General features: G+C 41.6%; 1 protein-coding gene across 3 annotated transcripts in view; it reads right to left on the reverse strand.

Moving 5' to 3' along the window:
* Positions 1–19,366, reverse strand: part of PUDP (pseudouridine 5'-phosphatase) — a 495,490-nt gene that overhangs the window by 15,452 nt on the left and 460,672 nt on the right. For 2 of the 3 annotated variants that reach the window (XR_012493489.2, XR_012493488.2), the window contains 2 exons: positions 17,300–17,369; positions 9,141–9,266 (listed from right to left, as the gene is read on the reverse strand). The gene's annotated coding sequence lies outside the window, so the exon portion shown is untranslated. The remainder of the gene's footprint in view (positions 1–9,140; positions 9,267–17,299; positions 17,370–19,366) is intronic. The other variant, XR_012493490.2, reaches the window with a different exon arrangement.

Genomic DNA, 19,366 nt, shown 5'->3' on the forward strand with positions numbered 1-19,366 from the left:
GAATTTAGACAGAGGGCCTGCTCTGGGAAGGGAGCTATCCTTATAGATAACTGTGGTTTAATAATATCTACTGTGTCACAAAGAGAGAGAAACCTGGCAGGGTCAGTTTGATCAAAGCCCTCTCTGTGTCCCATTGTTAAAAATGGAGCAGCAAACATTTGTTTACCAAACAGTTGCTTTTCTATCTCCTTAAGAGTTTCCTTCCTCCCCTTGGAAGTCCAAAACCACAAGGCGTCTCCCCCTTTCTCCGTAGCTCCAGTTGGCATCTAAGCCATAACCAGCTCATCTGTCCTCAGGGCTCATATTGTTATGGCAGCCCCGTACGTACATATGTCATAAATGTGGTCATTTTCTCCTGTTAATCAGTCTCATATAAATTTGATTATTAGTCCAGCCAGGAGGACTTAGAAGGGTTGAAGGAAAATTCATTTTTCCACCCCCGCAATGGTCAGCAGGAAATACCCCATGTCCTCAGGGGACAACCAAGGGTTGTTAAGGTCAGAAATTCCAATATTTATTTTTTTTAAAAAAGAATTGCTCTTCCTCTCCACAATCCCTCCTCAATGTCCCAAGCTTTCCATGGTCTTGGAAGAGTGTCCATTGCGAGATTTGCATTGTCGGGGTGGCAACGGGTGGAGGAGACCCAGAAGAGAGCAGGCCATTTGTGGTGGGACAGAACCATGTAAGGGACAGCCCCAGCCCCAAACACTGGCTGACAGGCCATCAAAGGATGGGTCCTTTAACAGGTACCTATTACAAGGGGAACTCAAATGACAGGACGATTCAGGAGCACCCTGGTGGCTGCTGGCACTCTGGTTCTATCCTGCAGTTGCAAAAAGGAAACGCTTAGGTAAAGTTATCACCAAACAGCTTTCCGATTATTAATCTTAATTTTCCCTGTTCTCTTAGCTATTCGACGTTGAGCACACCTATGCATGAATCACTCTCCAAATAGATATTTGGATACAGGAAGGAGGGTGGGAAACAATAATGTTCCCTAAAAGTGCCGAGTAGATTCTGACGATAATCTTATTTCAGAGAAAATAATTAAATGAGTGTTGTTTTCTCTCTAATTGCTTCACACTTAAAATCAAATGTGCTGGGGTTAATACTTTTCTACATCTAATTGAATTTTCACAGTTCCTTTTATTATAGGACGAGGTTCTATGGAAAGGTGATGACTTTAATGTGATTATTACATCGTTAGACAAAGTTATACCATTAAAAAATGTGCAGCAACAGTACTTTTCTTTTCACCTTCCTCCCTACGGCATTTCACTTAGAATTGCAATGACCTCAGATGTGAGCTGGTGTACCCGGGAAGGTTAGTCCTCACTTTCTATTTTTAAGTCCTAAAGGACTCTTGAAAGAGTTAAAATGGAGCTGCCATGTGAAGAAAAATAAAGTCAGAAATTGATCTTACATGTTTATCTGTGAAATTATTCAAGGCATAGAAAGGAAACAAAGGACAGTTCCAATATATCTATGTATAATGTTCCATCAACCATAGTTTTTTTGATGAATAACATTTTCCCCCCTCCTGCACATTTAATGAGATCTGCTGTTGTAACAAAGGCACTTTAAATCCATTCTCATGTTGGAATGTTTTCTAAAAACCTGCACTTGATGTTTCCACATCAACGTATGAAATTATAATCAGTGCTATCTCACCCTATTTTTACCTTTTTTTGTGTGATATTTTTTCATCCTTCATCTTCTGCATTGATGCTTTAGGGAAATTGTGAATCAGGTACCATATGGTTTCTGTGTACTACTAGGCAGTGTTTGAGTGTCACGAAAGATGTTTCTAAGACGAACGCTTGTTTTGAAATGGAAGGTTCTGAATGTGAACACGTTACAAACACAGCAGGAAGAGGAAGTACTCCGATTACAGAAGAAAGAGAATTAACAATCCAAGTAGTAACAGCTCTGCAGCCTTATCTCCATGCGATTTCAACATGCAGGGCCCAGGGAAACAGAAAATAGAGGCTGAGCATGCTATCTCATCCTCAAGATAGATAGTTGCAGTCCACAAACGACGGTCTGACCCGTGGAAAATCAGAATTTATGACATAATTTGAAGAATTTCAGGGTCTCTCTGAACAGCAACGGTGGGTGCTAGCTATAACCTGGCTGAGATAGTAGATTTAACAATCCCATAAGGTTTGCCCTGTGGGGGAGGAAGAAATTTTCCTCTCCCTTCAAGGTTCTTTAGGCTGGTCCACGAATCAAATACATGAGACAGATTAGCAAGAGAAAATGACCAAATTTAACACGTACATGTGTATGGGAACCCCACGTACAGGACAGCCTGAGAGACCCCGCTTGCAGGAGAGGTTCAGAGACAGAAAGGGAACCTGGGTATAAAAGACGTTCTGACCTAGGGTTGAGGTAAGGTGACTTGGGGCTTCAAAAGGTCATAGCAGAATGACAATTAGAGCGATGTTGAGGAAACACAAAACAGGTCAAAAAGGTTATCTCTGATAATCTCTTATTACAGGCAAGGCCCCTAACTTAAGTTCTTCCAGGTAGTCAAGGGAGGGGGTGGAGTTTCTCAGGAAAAGTGCCCTTAGCTCAAAACAATCTGTGTACCAGTGAGGCACATCTTGGGGTCACCTGCTCTGAACCCCCCCAGTTTTCAACCCAAGGATGTAAACTCATTCTCCCATGTTTTCTAATGATGCTTAACATTTTTTTTTTCTGAATTCCACATTCCATGCATTGCAAACTGCATATTTTAATATGTAACAGTTGGACTATCATATATTTAGAATCCACATATATGTATTTTATACTTCCTTACTCGTGATATCTAATATAATTGCACAAAGGACAGTGAAAAATGTCTTCACGACTTTGATACTTGGATTTGTTTTTTTTGAGATTTCCTTTGCAGCATAGGTTAATCAACTTTTTAGATTCAGATGCCCTACAAAAATAATGCAGGGTGCCTTGTGTTTTCCTTCAACATATTTCACTGCCTTTTTAAGGATATATCAGTTAGGTTGAGCTTCTTAATTACCACATTCCAGGTTTTATTTTTATTTATTTATTTTTTTGTGTTTCCTTTTACAATAGTTGACAAGAGGTTCACTCAAATCTCCCAGGAAAGATGTGTTTTAAAAACATCTTTGGATAATTTTGTCATTTTAAGTTTTACACATGTCAAGACTGTTTGGCCAAATGATGGTCGCTGTTGGCACCAATTCAACACCAACAGGAATGCCCGATTTGGGGTGTGGTGAAAAAGGAAACTATTCAGTGCAAACAACTCATTTTGATAGGACACAGCTGTGATGCAGCCCTGGGGTGAGGAGGTTTTGGGGCTGGGCCCCTCTCCTCTTAGCTCTGATCTGCTCTGCTCCAACTCGCTCTACTCTGTTCTAGCAAGAAGTCTTGATATTTCAGCTCCAGCCCAGAAAATGAGGAAACAGTTTTCAGCCTTCCATGGAAAGAGAACATGCACTCTCCCACCCAGTGGGGAGCTGACTTGTATAGAGAGACAAGTCCCCACCCCTGGTTCCTGATTGGTCCATCTTCATGAAAATAAGGACTCTAAATCCTTGCAGCCTAATTGGTCCAAATGGCACTGTCCTGATTGGTCAGAATGGAGAGGCTCTGATTGGTCTGTGAAGATGCTGATGGGGATTATAGCTACTCAGCTCCTATTGGACAGGGAAAAATCTAAGTCTTATTGGTTGAAATACAGTTGCAGAAAGTCTTTTACAAGGGCTGGTTCAGATGGCAGGCAGGTCAGTGCTGTGTTCTCCCTGATGCTGGTTTGCCTGAGAGGCCCCTGTATGTAAATGGCTGCTTGGCCTTTTTTTTTTTTTTCTTTTCTTTTCTTTTTTTTTTTCATTTGAGACCAGTTAGCCACCAGGAGCCCTTCTTGGTAGGTGTGTTCTTTCTGGGGGTCAACAATTGTTAGCATTACACGTCTGAGATGATCATGGATTTATAAGATGTTTTTCTGATGTTGTAATGTTCCAACCCTATAGTCCCTGCTTTTGTCTTCAGTTATATGTCAGCTTCCTTTTGGTTACCATTCTCCTGTTGGACAATGACCATGTCTGTTATTTTCCAAATCTTTTAATTTCGTTATAGATGGGTTGCTAAGAAATACTGTTGAGCTGTGGCGTTATGTTTACTTAGTTTTAATACCATGTGAGTGTAATTACTATTATAAATGGACATATTTCTAATATCTCAAAGTGTGTTTCCGTTTCTCACCCTGAGCTTTATCTGGCTTCGTTTTTAACTCTTCCTTCCTAACCACTGATGATTGAATTCATAGTTAGCTCATTTTTTTTAAGTTTTCCCTCCTCTTGCTACTTTAAATAGTCACATAACCATTTTTCTAAAGAAAGTCAAAGCTCTTCATCCTCTTTCTGTACAGGAAAAGGGTGTGAATACACCCAAACTGGTCAAATAGTTTCCCCACCCCTCATTCCTTAGTCATAGTGTTTAGCATTTCTATTCCACTTTGCTTTTCAGTCTAAAATTTTTATATTGCATTCAATGATTTTTTAAATTAGCACCTATTTATAGATTTACCAAAATGACTCACGGTGACCTTTACTTATGTTGCACCCGTCCTATCGAGTTTATGACTCTTTGTGCTAAAGAATATCCTTTCATACTGCCTTTATTACGGGTCTTTGAGTAAAGCATTTTGGCAGTCATTTTGCCTGAAAAATGGGTTTATTTGATTAACTGCTGTATCATTGATATCTGTGATTGGAAGTCTATATCCTCGGACATTGTGCAAGAGCAGTTCAGTTACCCCCGATGGACACTATATTTCTAAGGTGACCCCAACAGTCCCCATTTCTTGGTGTTCATGTCTTTGTTTAATGCCCTCTCATAGTGTCCGTGAGAGATGAGACTTGCTTCTAGACATAAACTATGGAAAGTTGTAAGGGAGACTGCAGATGTAATTAATGGCTGCACATTGATTGATTTTGAGTTCATGTAAAGGCAAGTTACCTTGGGTGGGTCTGACTTAATCAGATAGAAATCCTTGAAAGATGGACTAAGCCCTCCCTGAGAGAAAGGCTCTCCCTTTGCGTCAATGACGTAAGCAGCCATATTAGGATAATCCACCTGACCTCCATCTGTGTTGGATAAATTTGAAGGTGACCTCCAACTTCTGGTATACCATCCTGCATCTGCCCTTCTCCCTGGGTGTTCCCAGGATCATAGGCTGTCTCTTCTGTGTTTCTTTACTTATTTGACCTACGATTCCATCTTGCTAGAAGGCTCCCTTGGAGACATCCTCTTGCTGAAGGAGTAGGTGGTCATGTGGGAAGGGCCACCTGGTGAGCTGCCGAGAATGGCTGTGAACATAGGAGAGTGGCCTCTGCCTGGTAGCCAACAACGGCTGGCGTTCTCAGCTCTACAACCACAAGGGATGTAAGTCTTCCAACAACCTGAATGAGTTTGGAAGTGGGTTTTTCTCCTTTCGAATCTCTAGATGAGAACACAGATGGCCAGCATCTTGACTGTACCCTCTGAGCACCTCACCCAGATTCCTGACCTGGAGAAACTGTGAGATAATAAATGGTTTGACTTTAATAAATGTTTTAAGCTGCTGTGTTTTGGAATAATGTATTACACAGGAAGAGGAAACTGATACATGTATGATTGCATTGTAATGCCAGTGAAGCAAAGGGTTGAAGACCTTAATTCTGAATCCAAGCAGTCTTTGCTTTCCTCTGACTAATTTTGCTCATCTATGAGTTGGGGTAAATAGTAGCTTTTCCATCGTAGAATCATTAAATAAAGTGTTGATTTTTTTAGAACCCTTAGAAAAATGAGTGACTTAGAGGGCATGTTTAATAAGGCTACCATTATTATTGTTGATTGTTACTATTTAAGAAACTCATCATGCTAAGAAATTAATATTGCTCAGCTAGTATTTTGTGTGTTTTTTTACTTCTTAGACCAAATATGAATCTGACCTAGAGAGGATAGACTTGCCTGAAGAAGCCATGCTCTCAGAGCACCTGACTCTCTCTCGTATGTGTGACGGGTTTAAAGATTAGGTCTCTCCTCTCCCAAGATCTCTGTAATTATGTGCTCCCTATACTCACTGCCCAACCTCAGCAATCTATCGATTTTTGAAGTGAACACATTGATTTTTTTCTCTCTCTTATATTACAATGCCAAAGGCGTTTAATAAATGAGTGGTGGCCTTTGTGCAAACTAACAGCCATCCTCCTGACGGTGAAGCTATTAAGATATCATCCAGACATATAAGCACATACGCAGACTCTTGGTCAACGTAGCCTTGTAGATGTTTGAACTACAGCCCCCCCAACCATCGTCTAGAATGTATTGTTCTCCTGTAGCTATGTAACTCTCAACATCATAATTTTTAAAAATCTTCTAATCTGCATTATACAGTGATACATGATTTTATGGGGCTTCACTTTATGGTGTTTCTCAGGTAATGTTTTTTTTTTTTTTTTTTTTTTTTTTTTTTTACAAATTGCAGGTAAGAATCTCCACCAGCAAAAAGATTACACTCAGTGACATCTCAGATGATGGTTAGTATTTTTTAGCAATAAAGTATGTTTTAATTAAGGTATATATGTTGTTTACTTAGACAGAATGCTACTGCATACTTAACAGACTACAGTGTAATGTAACATAACTTGTATATGCACTTGGAAACCCAAAAAATCATGTGACTTGCTTTATTGCGATATTCTTTATGTCTTTATTGTGGTGGTGTGGGACCAAACGCACAGTATCTCTGAGGTGTGCCTGTAGCTCTAATAAATATTATTAGCCTTTTTTCATTCATGACAATTTCTTGTTGGCACCCAAGTTACTGGATTTTGTAACAGGAAAGCTCAACTTTCCTTAAGATTGTTTATCTGAATGGATTAAACAAAAGTGACACATTAACCCAAAAGGTAGCTTGCTGTTGCATAAAAAAAAAAGTATTACTTAATTTTCATCTATTACGTCTGATTTAGTCACTGTCTGCAAACACTTTGCTTGAAACAGAGTCTTCTTAACATTGATAAATGATTCCAGTGTTACGAAGGGGTCAGTTCTGTATAGGGTGCACTTGGTGAAAATTTGGAAACAGATATTGTAGTCATTTTATGTTGCTGTTCACCTAATTATGTGGACCACAGAGGCTTACAACATGCATGATTATCTCAGAGTGTGTGTGCCTCAGGAGTCTAGGTAAGGCTTAGCTGGATACTTGCTCAGGATTTCAAAGGCTACAGACAGGGTAGCAGTCAGGCTGTGTTCTCATCCGGAGGTTAAAATGTGGAAGAAGTCATTTCCAAACTCACTGAGGTTGTCGGCAGGATTCACTTCCTTGCAGCAATATGACTGACGGTCCCACATTTTGGCTACCTGTTGGCTAGAGGTTACCCCCAGGTGCTAGCGGCTGTCCTCAGTTCCTAGAAGCCATGCACAGCCCTGGGCCACTTGGGTTTCTCCTCCATGGACACCTGTTATCAGGCCTGAAAGAAGGTCTCTCAGCTCCATGAAGGCTCAGTTCACATTAGACATTTTGTTTGATTAGATCAAACCCACCCAGGAAAGTCTCCCTTTTAGCAAACACAGAATCAACCGATTTGGGACATTCATTACACCTGAAAAAGTGCTTCACCATGAGCAGATTCTTGGGTAGAAGTAAATCACAGGGCCTGCCCATAATGAAAGGGAATGGATTTCATATGGTATGAACAGTAGTGGGTGGCCACCACGGACAGTTTGACGATATTCCCAAAGAAATACAGCATTCTAAGACACACATAGTAAGGGAAAACATGCATGGGAATTAAATTTACACACACACACACACACACACACACACAGAGAGAGAGAGAGAGAGAAAGAGAGAGAGAGAGAGAGAGAGAGAGAGAGAGAGAGAGAGAGAGAGAGAGAGAGAGAAAAGGTACCAACCTGGTGCAGAGAACTGAGTTTTAATCCAGTTTTCCCCACTAATTTTGTGACCTAGACAAGCCAGTTAAGGTCTTGGAACCCTAGAATCATCATTGGTAAATGCGTCTTTGGACTAGAAATATATGTGGTCCCATCCATCCCTAGTCTCCTATGATACTTAGATATCTACGAGGACTTCATAGGTAATTGACGGGAAAAAGAAATAATAATTAAGACCTTTGCTGTACAATGTGATCAGTACTAACCACGTGGGACCATGAGCAGCGGAAACGTGGCCAGTCCAATCTGAGACAGGCTCCACGGATGAAATACACATTGGATTTCAAAGTTTTACAATCAGCAAAAAGATATATGTTGTTAATATCTTTATATTGTTTGCGACTGGTCACATGTTCGAATGATAATATTTGGGTTGCAGTAACTATATTTACTAAAATAGTTTTGCGTTACTTACATGAAAGTAGTTTCCAGAAAATTTGAACTTCCACAAATGGCTAGTCTTATGTTTCTACCACATGACACTGCTATAGAAGGATTTTTTCCTACCTATTTATAGTCACTAGCTGGATTTCTTTTTTGAGGGGAAAGCAGTGCTATTGAATAAATCATATATAGATGTCAAAACTTCCTAAATATGTAGTTCGTATTTCAACTGATTTTTTTTTCCCAGCATGTTGAAAGTTCTCAACACATCAATGAGAGCAACTACGCATTTTAATATAATTAATTGCGCAAATTATCTTACTCATATACCAAAGTATAACGAATGTTTACATCAGATAAAGGAAATTTTACATGACCTTATTTACCCCAAAAAGTTTGTGATGAAGATTTCATGGAATACAAGTCACGTTCCTCCTCTTACATATTAAGTTGTGCCTATTTTATTGTTTTTTTAAATTATAACTTAGTTATTGGAAGTAGCGAGGATCTTCAGAAATATTTTCTATAGCATTTATGCATTTCTGCGGACAGTTTCCCACTGCAGATTTGATGGCTTGGATGGCTGAAATGGACAAGTCACTCAAATGCCAATTTTACAAAAATATCCATCACTCTCCTGGCTGTTAGATCCAAGTGTACCACCCCTTCAGGGGCAGACAAAGCAAGCTGACTATGTTTCCAAATGGATCAGCGATTTGATCCAAAGTGTTCACCGTTGCAGCCCAGACAGACAGCATTACAGGCATAGAGGTCACGGGACTTACCTACTATGGCCATTTGGATGAGTTGTGAGGTCATTTCCTGTTGACCTTCTTCACCTCAGCTGTGGACGCCGTGCCAGCTTAAGACCCCACCTCTTCCCAGTTGCACTGGAACTTCTGGAATTGGACCTGGGTATTGAAAAATATCATTCAGGTCAATCCAGCATCGGTACCACTAACAGATTCTAATTTTTGACCTAGATATATGCATTTGGGAGAGCTTAGGAGTGAACTTGAAGGGGAAAAAAGAAAGAAAAGAAAAAAATGTAAATTATGCTATGTTATGTCTGGGGCTCTTTCTCTTTAGCTTTCAAACACTGCTTAATCCTACATCTCAGACTATTTTAAAAATATATATTGATATTTATGATATCTGACTTACCTACCTTTTCTGTTTTTCCTAAAGAGGGTCCCAAAAGAATTACATACGTCCACTAGATACCAGCAGACTTCCACTTCTGGCTGTAAAAATATAACAATTTCTTGGGTGGCTTTTGTTTTTACCTAACCTGGACCCTAACAGTTTCTGAGACAGTCATGGTCCCAGAAGGGAGACAGAGAGTCGTTTATAAGCTGTAGGCAATTTTCCCCACTCTCCTTCAGTTGGTGGAGTCGTAAGTTCTCATTTGAAGGGTAAAAACTTCTACTTTGGAAAAACAAACAGACCTGCCTTGTTGGGTGGAAGACATCAACCAAAAGAATGCCGGGGTTGATCTGGGTTCCCTGACAAGGAGATTCTAGGATGGCTCCTCAGAGAAGCAAAGAGGTGACAAAATGGGAAAGGATGGTTTTGTGAGAAATACTTGCACAAAGGGACATGGGGTGGGATTTGGGTAAGTTTTGGAGGGCCACCAGAGCTCAATGCAAGTCAGACTTTGAGCGAAAGGGAGACAAAGGGGATAGGAAAATGGCGAAAGGGGTTTGGGTGTCTTCACGCCAATGCTGATTACCAGCAAAGTCTTCTGACTTCCAGGAAGTGAGATCCATTCGTATGCCTGACACACAGGGACCCTGCGGGGCTGAGGGGTGCAGGGGGTGTTAATTAGTCTTTGGGAAGCACGAGGTGATGGATATCAGAGCACAGCAGCTTGGGCCCCTGGCAATCGCATCCGTGCAGCTGAGGAACTGAGAAGAGCATTTTAGGGGCGACTCAAGGGCCATTTTGTCAGGGGAATGCCTCCAGGACTCAGCACCGGACTCCAGAGCACGGAACTGCACAGTGGACACACCTCGAAACCAGCTTCAAGTCCACTTTCTCTCTCTCTCTCTTTTTATGTTGTCACTCTCAGCTGCTTTACAGTCAAGTTCCGTATCATGTTCCATCTTCGAATTCACTGTGGGAGACGGAGGGACGAGTGTGTGCCCTGGCTTAGCATAGCTGGTTTGGCCTGACGGCTGAGAATGTCATGCTGTCAGGAGGTAGGGATGATGGGGACAGGTCTTACTCTTGGGCGGTGACTAAAGATGCTTTAGGAGAAATGCAGTACAATGGTGGACCTCCTTCTACAGGAACAGAGGAGACTGGAACCCTCACACATGTGAGACTTCTGCTACGTGCTGTTTTATACCCTCCTTTGTCCCAATAGGAGACGTACATACGTCAACTGGAAACTTAGCGTCATTCATGCTCTAAAATTCATGTGTCTGTCAGGAGTCATAAAATTTCACTGGGAATGCAAATTTAAATTCTAATCTGGGGTGGCATTTCTTTCTTTCTTTCTTTTTTTTTAATGGAACTGCTGTGTGATTTTCTTGACCACAGGCCTTGGCAAACCTTTCAAGGGTAGGTCAAAAGCTACTATACATTTTCTAGGAAGATACAGCATGTTTTTCTAGAAATTTTCTGAGTTTTGCCTCATTTTGCAGTTCAGATGTCTTGCCCACGACTGAACAAATTCAGTCCTCACTGTTGGTCATGGAAGTTCTACAGCTACTCAAGAGGGCTGGCTGAAATTTAATCTCTCATCGGTACAGAGGTTAGAAGTCCAAGATGAAGGTTTCAGCAGAGTTGGTTCCTTCTGAGGTCTGGGAGGGAGAATCTGTCCATGTCTTTCTCCTAGCTTCTCATGCTTTGCTGGCCATCTTTGCTGTTCCTTTTCTTGTAGAGACACCACTCTGATCTCCACCTTCATCTTCATGTGACGTTCTCCCTGTATGCATGTCTGTCTCCAAATTTGCCCTTTCTATAAGGGCAGCAGTCATACTGGATTAGGACCCACCCTAATGACTTCATCTCAATTTAATTACATCTTCATCGATCCTACAGTGTCTCCAAATCAGGTCACATTCTGGGTTAGGGTTAGGTCGTTAGCACATGAATTCTGAATGGATACAATTCAAACCATAACATGCGTGAATCACACAAATGGGACTAAGTTTCAGGACTCCATATTCTTTTGGGGGGATGTCCAGTGATGCTCGAAATATGGCAAAAGTGTGACTCAATTCCACAACAAAAGCTGGCTCAGCATTTGAAAAGAAAGCAGCATCCTACTTCTGCCATGTCAAGCTGTCAGTTTTCCCGAATTCTACAGGAGAAGCCCAGCAGTTAATTTGACGTCTATAAATTATCCGAACTCTGGCTGATCAAAGAGGCTTTGCCATATTCCAAAGGTAATGAGTTTGAATTCGTATCTTATCATCACACACACACACACACACACACACACACACACACACACACATACAATCTACTAATTATCACCTATCCACTGTTAACTGTTCATTTTTTGACGAAGCACAATTAAATAAATGTCAAGTACTTTCTTTTCCAAATGTTCCTGAGATGTGTTCTTAACAATTACAGCCTGTCTGCTCAGCGGCAGCATTGAAAATTGTTGGCACTTGAGAATATTTTAAGTTTGTCGCACTTCCTGGCAGAATTTTTAGAACCTGGATACAAACCTGCAAATCTAAGATCTCAGGATTTTAACCTTCATAGCTGTTTAACGTAAGAGTTATGGCCCATATATTCTTGTTATCACTAACGATTCCTTCTTGAGTTTTAAGCACAAAAACACAGATTTAAAGATGTGCTCAGGAATTAAACCAACCATTATGTAAACGTTTGCATGGGCTGGGCAAATTTTAACCCAGCCCCAAGAATGTCTGTTTCTTTTGTAAAAGATGGAAGTTACGGTGGATGACCTTACGTCGCCGCTATTTTAAAGACATATTGTACCTTCCAGGAAAGGTTGACCTTTCCTTTGTCCTGAAATGAACTCGTTATTAATCTTCATCGCACAAGGAGTTTCATTCAAGTTCACAGGACTTCAGTGGAGAGGAACACAAATGAGCAGCATTCATGTGCAGAATTCGTGCTACAGGAGCCTCTTCTACAGCGTGTCACTTGTTTGTTGAAAGCCCGTGACTATTTTACAAAAACAGAGCCCAGTGTAGCACTGTGATAAAATGAAGGAACTCAAGAATATGTAATGGATGGTTTAAACAGGTCAGAACATACATGGAAAAACAGAAAGCACACAAAGACAGGCACGCAAGAATTAACCAAGCTTGGAGAATGGATTCTGAGCCCCTGGTCTCTAGAGGACGTTATAACTTTGTCTTCTGATCTTCTAGAAATACTTTGCTTAGTGTAGAAGTACATATAGTCACACACAAAAGCATGCGATCTTTTTCACGACTGCCTAATATTCCACGTATAAATTACTATCATTTAACCAGCTTCTATCAACAGGTTCAGTTTTTCTGTCGGATTTCTGTGCTCACAAAAGCAGGCTATCTTTTTCACAACTGCCTAATATTCCACGTATGAATTCCAATCGTTTAACTAACTTCCATCAATGCTCTTTTTAGTTTTTCTGTCTTATTTCTGTGCTCCTTCACAAAGCAATTCTTCGGGATACACACTCTTACACCAACACATCTCTACCGTGAGGGAGTGTGTTTCTCAGGGTGCATTTCTAGAAGCGGAAGTATATGGTGGAGCCAGATGCATGGTCCTTTTAAGTGTCGACCTTTGTCAGACTTCCCTCTCAAGGGGTCACACTGCCACCATCAAAACACTTACAATGTCTTATCTGTTCGTGTACTACCCATTTGAAACTTTAAAACATGAGTTCCCGTCACTGTTTGTATTTGCATTTCTTCACCCGGGAGGGAAGAAAGAGAATTTTCCACTTAGTGAATTGAGTTTCCATGTATATTGTTGTCCCCTCAAACTCACGGTCCGATCGTTGCTGTTTCGTGGTCAACGATGCCCTTTAAGTACGGTCGCCCACGGCCTCTTACCTATGGCAATGGTTGGTCTGATAAGGGTGCTAGAGCTGACATAGCAAGATATCACAGACTGGGAGGCAGACATGACAAGAAATCTGTTTCTCCCCATTGTGGAAGCTGGAAGCGTGAGATGAAGGTGTTGGCACGCTTGGTCGCTTCTGTGGGCTGAGAGGGGAGGGTCACTTCTGTGACTTGTAGCTGGTCGTCTCTCCTGTGTATCTTCACACGCCGTTCCCCTAGGGTGAGTCTCTGTATCCAAATCTCTCCTTTTATGACGACACCGACCATACTGGACTAGCATCCTCCTACTGTCCTCACATGAATTCCATCACATCTTCACACAAGGTCACATTGGGAGATGCTGGGGGTTAGGACCTCAACATATTTATTTGAGGGCAGGGGACACAATCCAGCCCATAGCAGGGATTCCATCCTCCATGAAAAAAACAAGAAAATATAAGATCTTTCACACAGGGTGTTCACTCTTATCCCACCAATGACCACTAGCTCTTTGCGAGGCCCTTAACCAAGTTGGGTGGGTTCTCCCCTTCTGCCAGCTCCTAGGCAGGAGAGTTCAGCTACAGGGAGAAGCTCGCTCTTACACCTGACAAATTCAAGACACAGCCCAGAGGAAGAAGGTCACCAAAGTGTCCCCGACACAGCAAAGATCACCTCACATGCCATCCTGGGTATGTCCAAAACCTGAAAAAGGTACCCAGGGCTCAGAGGTGCCTTTTACAATCGGGTCTGAGCCACTCCCTTAGCTTAAAAATGAGGACGTCTTTTAAATAACCTGCTAACGGTTCTAAGGTTCCAAGCACCACAAAGAAACGTGTGTGTCCGCCGTCAAAATTAGGTGGAGAAACTGAAGAAGCGGGCCATGGATAGGAGATGGGTCAGGCCGAGGATTAGAAACCTGTTTGGAGGAGAGAGACCAGCACGGTGAGGACCCGTCCCCCAGGATCCAGCAGGTAGAACCTGACTTAGAAAAGTCAGGATGCACAGAGCAAGGAACTGAATTTGGCACACCAAATCCTTATCACCTGGACCACCCCAGGAATTTAGATAAGGCTTTCTGAAATCTTTCTGGCACATGCTTTGACTTTTTTATACAATTCAGTGTTCCGGCCCGGGCAACACGTTTTATGAATGGGCTTCTCAAAATTTCCTTCATTCAAAAGTTTCCCAGCCCACATCCATGGGAAATGCACGACTTCTTTTTTGCTTTGCAGTAGGACAGTTTTTTTTGTTCTTTTTTAAATCCCTTTATTGAGATATGATTGGCCCACAAAGTCTGTACATAGCTAATGTCTATAACATAATGAGTTTGGAGATGCATAGACAGCTGCAAAATCATCACCACAATTTATGCCATAAACGTACCCATCACCTTCAAAAGTTTCCTCCACCTCCATTTATTATCACAATTTTTTTACGTGTGATAAGAACGTTAACATAAGATCTACCCTGTTAGCACATTTTAAAGTGTATATTACAGTATTGTTAACTACGGGCTGTGTGATATACAGAAAGCCTCCAGAACCTAATTTATCATGTATAATCCAAACTGCGTACCCTTTGACACCACTTCCCCCTCCCCACCTGGTAACTATGACTATACTTTCAGTTTCCATGAGTTTCATTATTTTAGATTCCACATATAAACAAGCAAGATCATACAGTATTTGTCCTTCTGTGTCTGGCTCATTTAGCTTAGCATCACGTCCCCTGGGTCCATCCATGGTGTCACAAATGGCAGGATTTCCATCTTTCTCATATCCCATTGTATGGACACACCACATTTTCTTTACCCGGTCGTCCATCAGTAGATATTTGGGTTGTTTCCATATGGTGGCCACTGAGAAAAATGCTGTAAGGAACATGGCGGTGTAGGTATCTCTACACAATTTTGATTTCATTTCCTTTGAATGTACACCCACACGTGGGAGAGAGCAAGCCAGTTTTAAAGCCACTCAGGATTCACTGATCCCCTCAAGGGAAGACCCCTGCAGATGCTACAGGCTTCCTCCTTTCAAGAAGGAAATCCCAAAAGTCCACACACACAGAGGAAAAAGAAAGTTTGCTGTCCTTAGTCTCCAGCCCTCCTGGGTACCATGGCTTTGGTTTCTGGATTGATAGATGGGAATCATTCACCACATAAATACTTTGGGAGTCTCCCCGTGTCCCAGTCAGTTCTTATCATGTGACTGTGCCCATTCCTGTCTTGTATCTTCACAGGACGCCTATTTCTCCTGCAATGTTTGCATCTCCCTCCCCAGTGCAGTGAATGTTCCCGTAATTGTTACGGAACATAGAGTTTAGAGGTCATGGTTGTGTCTTTTTCCAGGACATCCTAAAAGGAACAGAGGCCATAGAATAGCTAGGTCGGTTAGCTCATGCCTCTTGGCTCACGATGAAATCAGGCTCATCTCAAAAGAAAGCAGGGTTTGGTAGAGAAAAACAAAATAAAACTCAACACACACACACACACACAACACACACAAATGAGGAAAAAGGGAAATGTGAAATCGTACTGGTTGAGACAGATTCTGTACTTTATCCTGAGAAGCACAAATGAAAGACAGGTAGAGACACTGTTGAAAACAGAACAATGTTGATTTAGCATTTAGGTGTGAGAAAGGAGACGTTCTGAGGACTCCTGATGGGTGAAACGAAATCCTTTGGCAATTTTGGCAGGCCTCCCTCCTTTTTGCAATGAGTCCCAGGCTTACAAATAATAAAAGATGAAAACAACATGACATTGGCTGTGCACGGTCAGACATGACATATTAAAGTCAGCATTGTTATGTGCAAGGATTTCCTCGTAGGTATGGGGATAGCACCGCCTCACTGCTTGGAAAGCTGTGTTACCAGGAAGCTAGACGCACATTATTAATGGAATTCTTCCCTCTGTTATTTTTCACACTGTGGAAATGACTCTAAATATAACCCTCAGAATTATGTAACTCCCTTTGCCAGTATACTCTTTCTTTTCTTTCTGTTTTTTTCTTTCAAACTTCTAGACAAATCTACCGTGAGCTATTTCGGCTGGAAGCTGAAGATATCTACCTCAGTGGGCCTTTCTCCTTCATTAAGTTCTAGACCATCAACGCTCTTGAGAGGTATGATTTAATCTCTGGCATCTTGGCAATGCTATTGAAGCAGTGGACTGAGTTGTAAAACGAGTGTTTCAACGTGTAGTGCTCTAACAGTGAGATGTAAACGGTTTTTACTGCGTGTTGACAGCCCAGATTCTCCAAGAAAGTAAACAGAGAGAAGGAGACAGAGAGAGAGAGAGAGGAGAGGGCGGAGGGGCGGGAGTTCATAGTTTTGTGGGAAGGGATAGAGCAAGCTAGGCTCCGAGAATAAGACAGATTGCTGCTGAAAACCCCCATGCTGAAGGACTTGGCGAACTTTGGATAAACTAACATCCTTGAAATCTAGTCTTTGAAACCAACTGGTATTAAATCCAGAATTTGGGATCACTGGACTGCTTGGAAGTCAAGGGTACTATCTGCCTCCCGTCGCCATTTTGTTCCAAAAAGTTTTCCTTTCCATTTTAATGAGAGGAAAGTACTCACATGTATCTTGTTACAACAATGGAATCTCAAATTGCCATTCAAATATATTCAAAAGCACCTTGTAGTGGGGACTTTAGTTATTTATGGAACTAAAATATGCCGGTGAAACTACAACTAGAGGCCCCCCAGGGTTGTTACGTCTTTGCAGATTATCTGTTGAGTGAACATGAGTTATTAGCTCATGCTAGAATTATTTAGACACATCGGTCCCTAATCAGAAAATACTCAGCACCAGGAAAGCAAAGCCATTTATTTACAATCCACGGCTTGTCGCGTCTTTCCTCATTTTTCCACTCATTCATTCAAGATGTCAGGATTTAAATTGTTAAAGGTTTAGCCTACCTTGGTTCAGCCATCAATTGAAATGCAGTCTGCAGCCAAGAAATCAAGAGGAAGCTGAGACTCGGAAGGGCTGCAATGGAAGAATTAGCAAAAGTCACCCAGAGCAAAGCTGTGTCATTAGAGACCAAGGCTAAAGTCATGCTCACCCTCATCTTACCAATTACTATGTGCAGATGTGAAGGTTGGACAGTGAAGAAAGTGGATTAGAAAAACAATTGGTTCATTTGAAATATGACCTTGGAGGGGGGCTCTGAAGACACCCAGGACCACCAGGAAGATGAACAGATGGGTCTTGGAGCAAATGAAGCCGGAAACACCATTGAAGCAAAAACCACAACACTGAAGCTGACCTACTTGGGGCCGGCCCATCGTGAGAAGGCAGGGTTCTCTGGAAAAGACAGTAATGGTGGAAAAGCAGAAGACAGCAGGAAAAGAAGAAGAAAATATGAGATGGAGGGACCCCACAAAAGGAACAACAGGCTGAGTCTCCAGGAGCTGAGCAGGGCTGTGAGGACAGGATGTGTGGACGTCACTCACTCACAGGTGGCCAGGAGTCGGAGCTGACTCAATGGCACATAACACACAAGGTGCTCAGCGATCTGACCCACTATTCTCTTACAAGGTAATGTTTTGAGGGGGAGGAAAGGGTATCTTGGAATCATCTCCGAAAGAGACAAGGGACTGCTATTCCCAGGTGAGACACAGTTGATTTCAAAGGACCTGCTTTCCTCACGACAACGGATTAAAGTTCCTAAAACACAGTTTGTAAAGACAATGCTCTCACCTACACTGAACCTCCCAAACTCGGGTTTCAGTTTGCACCATCCAGCCTTTATCTACATTGCCAAGCTCGCAGAGTGGCTGAAATACTTGTTTCTGACTCCCATCCTGTGTCATTTCATCTCTTGGCTTTGTTCTTTTCCCTGGGCTCTTCAACCCTTAACGCCCTTCCCACTGTGTCCACCCAATGGCTGCAGGATGCATTCACAAAACTTTCCCATTTCTCTCCAATCAGAGTTTGTAGACCTTCAAAACATGTCTGTGAGTCATTCTGGGGTCATATGACCTTCTCAATGAGGTAGAGGAATCAAAGAGAGATGTAGGCAAAGAGATACCTCAAGCATCCTGTGCTCTGATACAATTTATAACACTTGACCTGAGCAGGATGGAGCATCCACTGCATAGTCTACCTGGTCCAGGAGAAAAAAATCCGACATGGAAATTTTATATCGTTATCCGGTCGGTCACTGATTAGTTACCTGTAGTGAACCCCTGTTTTGGTTCTACCTACTTCGTTTACTCTTGTCATGGTAACTACCATGATTTCCACCTGGGGGACCAACTATTTCTTCACTTTCAGCTCAGCCTTTCTGATAGACCTGAGTCCTGAGCACAGACATTGGTTCAGGAATCATCATGACCCAAAGTCAAAAAGACTCAATGAGAATTTGACTAGCTAGAGCCCTCGACGTGACTAGTAACCAGACTATTAACAGTTTGCTGTTTCATCGGAAAATAATTTTTAAATATGTGCATATTATTATTTAAATATCCACACATGGATATATCCATATGTGCTTTTATATGATGTTTATATTTATGCATGTATCGTATGAGATCGGACAATTATGTTCGCGAATTTTCCACTGTGGAAGCGAACGTAATTGTCCAACCGCATATAGCTATCACATATGTATATTATTTATGTATTTATAAGTATCTATATAAACATATTCATTCATATGTTCTCCTGTATCATCTGACCATCGGGAACCATGAAGAGAAGAAATGTCTGTCAGTCGATAGTTAGTTTTTGATGGACTCACCATCTCTGCACAGTGATGTGATACGGTTATTTGAATATCTTACTGATTTTCGCTTTATTTTTAAAAGGCTAGAAAATGGAACAATGAATGTGTTCATGCTATAATTTGAAATGTACATTTCAAAAACTTGATGAGATTAAAGACAACTGTGAAAATCATTCAGTCAGGTGAAAAAGTGACTCTCCAGCTTATTAGGTTTAAGGTTGCGATTCGAAAGAGAAAGAAAAAGGATAAATAAGCA

This window comes from Rhinolophus sinicus, chromosome 18 (genome assembly GCF_057876585.1).
Source record: "Rhinolophus sinicus isolate RSI-liver-muscle chromosome 18, RSI-T2T, whole genome shotgun sequence".
Lineage (NCBI taxonomy): Eukaryota > Metazoa > Chordata > Mammalia > Chiroptera > Rhinolophidae > Rhinolophus > Rhinolophus sinicus.